Source organism: Hevea brasiliensis, chromosome 1, assembly GCF_030052815.1.
Source record: "Hevea brasiliensis isolate MT/VB/25A 57/8 chromosome 1, ASM3005281v1, whole genome shotgun sequence".
NCBI lineage: Eukaryota > Viridiplantae > Streptophyta > Magnoliopsida > Malpighiales > Euphorbiaceae > Hevea > Hevea brasiliensis.
The window spans coordinates 60,406,016-60,412,576 of record NC_079493.1 but is presented as its reverse complement, the minus strand read 5'-3'; positions in this window follow the sequence as shown (position 1 = coordinate 60,412,576).

Here is a 6,561-nt window from a genome sequence, read left to right as displayed (position 1 = left end):
CAGTTCGATTCTGATTATACTTTTCCATGCCCAAGTAACCTATCTTTGGACGATCGATGGATAACGGTCGTTGGCCTTTGGACACGCGGTGCCTCGGGCGTCATACCATGGGACAAAAGCGTCAACCACGTATCACGATCGGTATGGCTAAAAAGCCATGATATCACATAATCGGGCATAAAAGCCATGAATACTGGCATAAAAGCCATGAATACGGGCATAAAGCCATGAATACAGGCATAAAGCCTTTCCTTTCGCAGTACTGCTAAAACAATACCCTATTGGCATGCCAAACTATCCAAACCAATCACATTAGGCCTACTAGGGCATTTTGCATTTTTAAGTTTCACAATTTTTGAATTTCAAGTTTTCATGTCACTATTCATTTCATTAGTCAACTAAAATGTTGACTTTTGCATAAACAATAGGTACATTGGTTTTAGTACTCCCAACATACCACATTTTGTATTCAAAACTTGTTGGTTTTGGTCACTTTCTCAAAGCTTAGGTCATTTTGGCAAAATTGCCAATTTTTGGTTTTGGTGTCACTATTCACCTCATTGGTCAACAAAAATGTTGACTTTTGGATAGAAAATAGGTGTATTGGTTTTAACACCTCAAACATACCACATTTTGTATTTCAAACTTGTTGGTATTGGTTGCCAATACCATTTTTAAGCTTAATGCTAATTGAGCAAAATTTTCAGATTTGGTGCTTCATCTTTATTGTTCCATTTGATATTTCTACAGTGGGAATTTGAGGAAATGGTAAACATGAAAGTTGTTCCTTATTCTGTCTAGTTGAATTTCTTTTTTTGAATCACTCCATTTGGAGTTTTGTAGCTCAAGTTATGGCCAAAATAAGTTTACTGTTCACGTGCACTATTCATGCTGCTATATTGGGTGCTGGCAGATTTTTGGTCCAACTTTGGTCAGTAATTTGACCAAGTTAAGTTCATAATTTGGTCTAACTTTCTTCATATGAAATGTTCTACTATGTCTTAGGTTTCCATCGGTTCAAGAATCGCCTAAATCCGAGTTTTCTAGAGAGAGTTATAGCCATCCAAACATGGCTGCTCAAATCAAAATCTGCAGAGTTGCAGGTTTGAACAGTGGCTGCCACTGCCATTTGGGTTAGGTTCTGGCCATAATTTGGGGTAGGTTCCTTCATGAAAGTTGTTTTTCTATGTCTTAACTTGTTGCTGTAAAAATTTCAGGTCAATTGACCAAATCTACAGTGAGTTATGGCCAAATGAACAGTTACTGTTCATTTGGTCAATTCTGCAGAGGGCTGTGCAGGGTGTCCGGATTGGGGCCAAGTTTTGGTCCTCTTGCTTTGGTCTTTTGGGCATGGTTTCTTCAGCAAAAATGTGCCATTATAAGCCTAGTTTCATGTCCAATTAGCCAAACACCAATTGGACTAACACAGCCCAAGTTATGGCAGTGCAAAGGGACTGAATTTTCAGTCCCTATGCTGCTGTCCTAGGGCCGATTTCACCTTCACTTTGCCATTCTATTTTTAAGTTCTAATTATGGTCAACATACCTAAAATGGTCACTAATTGACCATTAAAATGTGCTCTAACAATTTCCTAAGCTAATTTCAATTTTCACTTCTCAAAACCCTAGTTTTCCCTTATGATTCACACATACACCTAATTAAGCACTTCCATTCACTATATATGTGTATATACACCTTAAGCATAATCTTTAATTCATTCTAAGTCTATTAAAACCATCAAAAACACTCCACCTTTGTTCCTTCCTTAGGGCAGCCAAAATCCATAGCATACATACCCTTAACTTTCATTCATTTGGTTCACAAATTCATACTTATTTTAAGTAATTAACATGGAATAATAGAGATATAAGTGGAATTAGGCACTAACCTTATTTGATAAAATTCCCAACTTGTTAAACCTTCACTTCTCCTCTTTTTTTGCTACTAAACACTTGATCAAGGTCTAAAATCAACTTTTAATGTTGGGAGCTAGGGTTTTTATGGTGAGAATTGTGGGAAATTTAAGCTTGGGAGAAGAAGAAAAATGAAGAAGAGAGAGTAGAGAGAGGTTCACGTATTGGAGGAAGAAGATGCAGAATTTTGGTTTAATTTAGGGTCTTTTGACTTTTATTCTTATGCTTGATTAAATATGATTGGTTGATAGGGTTTTAATTGCATCATCCTATGTCATAAATTTGATTTTTATTTCATTTTTGTTTTCTTTTCTTTTCTTCTTTCATTACTCATTTTCAATTTAATTTCTAGTAATGTTTATTCATATTTTATGTCATATTAATTATTTACTCAACTGGACAAGTCGGCCAAAAATCACCTCGGAAGGCGAAATGACCAAAATGCCCTCCATTTGGCTTAACGGGTCAAAATTGTCTGTACCGATTGAAAAATTTTTCTAAATATTTTCTTGGCATTCTAATGCCATAGGAACCTCAATGACCCTTCTCTGGAGTCCCAAAAATTATTTTATAATTTTTCCCCCGGGTCTAGGGCTCCTCGTTGCGAGAACCGCAACTTCCCTCCGGTTACCCATCGCTTGGGCACCGGCTCGTTGAACTTGTTTGTATTTTATTTCTAAAATTTTTACTAAATTTTTCTTGTCAATATTTGAGTTAATTATGGTCCCTCACTTTGATTTGAATATTTTTCTGGCCATTCTAGCTGTCCGGACCGACACCGGTCACCGGAACAGTAGAATGTACGGAGTTGCTACGGGGAGGATGTTACAACTCTTCCCCTCTTATTTAAATTTCGTCCTCGAAATTTACCTGACTTAAATGTCGGGAAGTTACTAGCTCCTTGTTTCTTCACTTCCTTGTATTGCCTCATCAGTGTCTGGGTTTGGCTCTTCTTGAGCTTCCATTGCATATACTTGTGGTACCACCCTGGCTTCGGGCTTTTCAACGGTCTCAGAAACAATCTTCTATGAAATGTCAGCCGTTTCTGCTCTACCCGATCTTTTACCCCTTTGAACTACAGGGGAAGGTCTATCAACTTGTACCGGAGCTATTGAACCACTCCTCTGAGGGCAATCTCTTATGAAATGATCCGTAGCCCCACACTTAAAACACTCTCCAGTTAACAGTCGACACTCCCCTCTGTGTCTTCTACCACAATGCATACATTCAGGCATTAGGGTTGATCCCCTTGTTATTGTTCCCGGGGAACTAGCTATAGATATTCCCATCGGCCTCTGTGGCCCATGTCGATCTTGTGAACTAGGACCCTTAAACTTCTTACTATCGGTTGGTATATTTGGTATCTGGTCCAAATTCCCTCTTACGCTGCCTATCTTTCCTATTTTGTTCATTTATTCTCACTTTCTCCACTTTTAATGCAGCTTCCACTAACTTGGTAAATTCTGTGATTCCCAAGGCAGTGAGCTGGATCTTGATGTTGTCATTTAGTCCCTCTTCAAATCTCTTACATCTTTCAGCTTCATTAGGGACTATCTCCCTTCCATAGCGGCTCAATCTTACAAATTCCTTCTCATATTCGCCACCGACAGTGTCTGCCTCGAGTTAATAAACTCTCTTCTTCTCTCTTCTAGGTATACAGTACCCACATACTTCTTCTTGAATTCAGAGAGAAAGAAGTCCCAAGTTACAGCTTCTGGCTGCACTTCACTGGACACAGTGTCCCACCACTCATAAGCATCATCTTGCAGCAAAGATATGGCAGCTTCCAGGTTTTGCTCTGGAGTGCAGTGGAGTTGTTTTAGAACTCTGCACTGCATTCAACCAATTCTCTGCAATGAGTCATCTTCTCTCTTGCCATAGAAATCCACGCCCCAAATTTTCTTAACCTTTCGGTGTGATTTACTGCTGTGGAGGTGGTGGTGGTGGTCTGGCATTACCCGGCCATTTGTGCGAAGAAGTCGGCCATTTGTTGGAACATGGCTGTGGAGGTGGCGAGCTCTGCTTGAGCTGGTGGAGCGATTCTCTCATGCCCCAGTCTCACTGCTGCAGTGGAGCATGACTCTCCACTTCCTCCTCAACGGCTCTACGAGATGAAGGGTCCATATCCTATTCAAAATAAGAAAGATGAAGATCTGCGTTAGTGTCACCTCGACTCTTACAAATGCAATGCATGGTATGGACTCAATCTAGGCCCAGAAACGCCTAAACCGTGCTCTGATACCACTAAATGTGACACCCCTTACCCTACTACAGTGTAGCCGAGCAAGTTATGCCACTCAGTGTGCCGGAGCACTCTATTTTATCTTAAATACATTTTTATCGTAGTTTTGAATATAACTTGTTAAATATAATTCATTTTAAGCCATTTATCGAAATTACTATTTATTTGAGGTTCCGAAAATTTTAAAGAAAATCCGGCGGAGTACCGGCTAAAAATGGAGAAAACAGTTCTTCGGAACCTGTGAAAAACACTTCCTATATTCATTTTCCATCATCTCAACTCCATTTATCAAATTATCAACAATGTTCAATCTTAGTTCTCATTCATCCATCTCATATGAAACCATGCATAAATCATAGATAACATTCACTTTTCCATTTACAACCACACTTTTCATTATTTACATGAATATCAAAATACATTACATAAGTTTCAAATACATATGAGAAAATAAAATCAATTACAAAATACCAAAATGACATCTGGCGTCCTACCAATGCACTGCAGACAGTGAGGTGACACAGACACTATGCAGAACTGCAGGATGGACTTACTCAATTTGTGGTCTACTGGCTCTCGATCAGTATCTTCAGTACCTACGCGTTGCAAAAGCGACGCGCTAAGCATAAAGCTTAGTGGTGCAAATAATAAAATAGAAAGAAATAATATGCAATATAAAAATCATAATTTCTTAGCCATTGTGTTCATAAGAACTGAATAATTACCAACTTAATGTTTAGTCGAGGGCTAATTACGTTTTATGATATTAACTTCTTCATGCATTACATTTTATTTATTTTCTTCACGATCTTGAGTTTCTTTGAATTCTATCGTAATCATTTATGATATATAATTTTCGTATTTTCTTTAACAATCAGTTCGATTCTGATTATACTTTTCCATGCCCAAGTAACCTATCTTTGGGCATCGATCGATAACGGTCGTTGGCACTGGACACCGCGGTGCCTCGGGCGTCATACCATGGGGCAAAGCGTCAACCACGTATGGCTAAAAAGCAATTATATCACATAATATAGAATAAAAGCCATGAATACTGTCATAAAAGCCATGTATACGGGCATAAAGCCATGAATACACGCATAAATCCTTTCCTTTCGCAAGATCTTGCTAAAACAATACCCTATTGGCATGCCAAACTATCCAAACCAATCACATTAGGCCTACTAGGGCATTTTGCATTTTAAAGTTTCACAATTTTTGAATTTCAAGTTTTCATGTCACTATTCATTTCATTAGTCAACTAAAATGTTGACTTTTGCATAAACAATAGGTACATTGGTTTTAGTACTCCCAACATACCACATTTTGTATTCAAAACTTGTTGGTTTTGGTCACTTTCTCAAAGCTTAGGTCATTTTGGCAAAATTGCCAATTTTTGGTTTTGGTGTCACTATTCACCTCATTGGTCAACAAAAATGTTGACTTTTGGATAGAAAATAGGTGTATTGGTTTTAACACCTCAAACATACCACATTTTGTATTTCAAACTTGTTGGTATTGGTTGCCAATACCATTTTTAAGCTTAATGCTAATTGAGCAAAATTTTCAGATTTGGTGCTTCATCTTTATTGTTCCATTTGATATTTCTACAGTGGGAATTTGAGGAAATGGTAAACATGAAAGTTGTTCCTTATTCTGTCTAGTTGAATTTCTTTTTTTGAATCACTCCATTTGGAGTTTTGTAGCTCAAGTTATGGCCAAAATAAGTTTATTGTTCACGTGCACTATTCATGCTGCTATATTGGGTGCTGGCAGATTTTTGGTCCAACTTTGGTCAGTAATTTGACCAAGTTAAGTTCATAATTTGGTCTAACTTTCTTCATATGAAATGTTCTACTATGTCTTAGGTTTCCATCGGTTCAAGAATCGCCTAAATCCGAGTTTTCTAGAGAGAGTTATAGCCATCCAAACATGGCTGCTCAAATCAAAATCTGCAGAGTTGCAGGTTTGAACAGTGGCTGCCACTGCCATTTGGGTTAGGTTCTGGCCATAATTTGGGGTAGGTTCCTTCATGAAAGTTGTTTTTCTATGTCTTAACTTGTTGCTGTAAAAATTTCAGGTCAATTGACCAAATCTACAGTGAGTTATGGCCAAATGAACAGTTACTGTTCATTTGGTCAATTCTGCAGAGGGCTGTGCAGGGTGTCCGGATTGGGGCCAAGTTTTGGTCCTCTTGCTTTGGTCTTTTGGGCATGGTTTCTTCAGCAAAAATGTGCCATTATAAGCCTAGTTTCATGTCCAATTAGCCAAACACCAATTGGACTAACACAGCCCAAGTTATGGCAGTGCAAAGGGACTGAATTTTCAGTCCCTATGCTGCTGTCCTAGGGCAGATTTCACCTTCACTTTGCCATTCTATTTTTAAGTTCTAATTATGGTCAACAT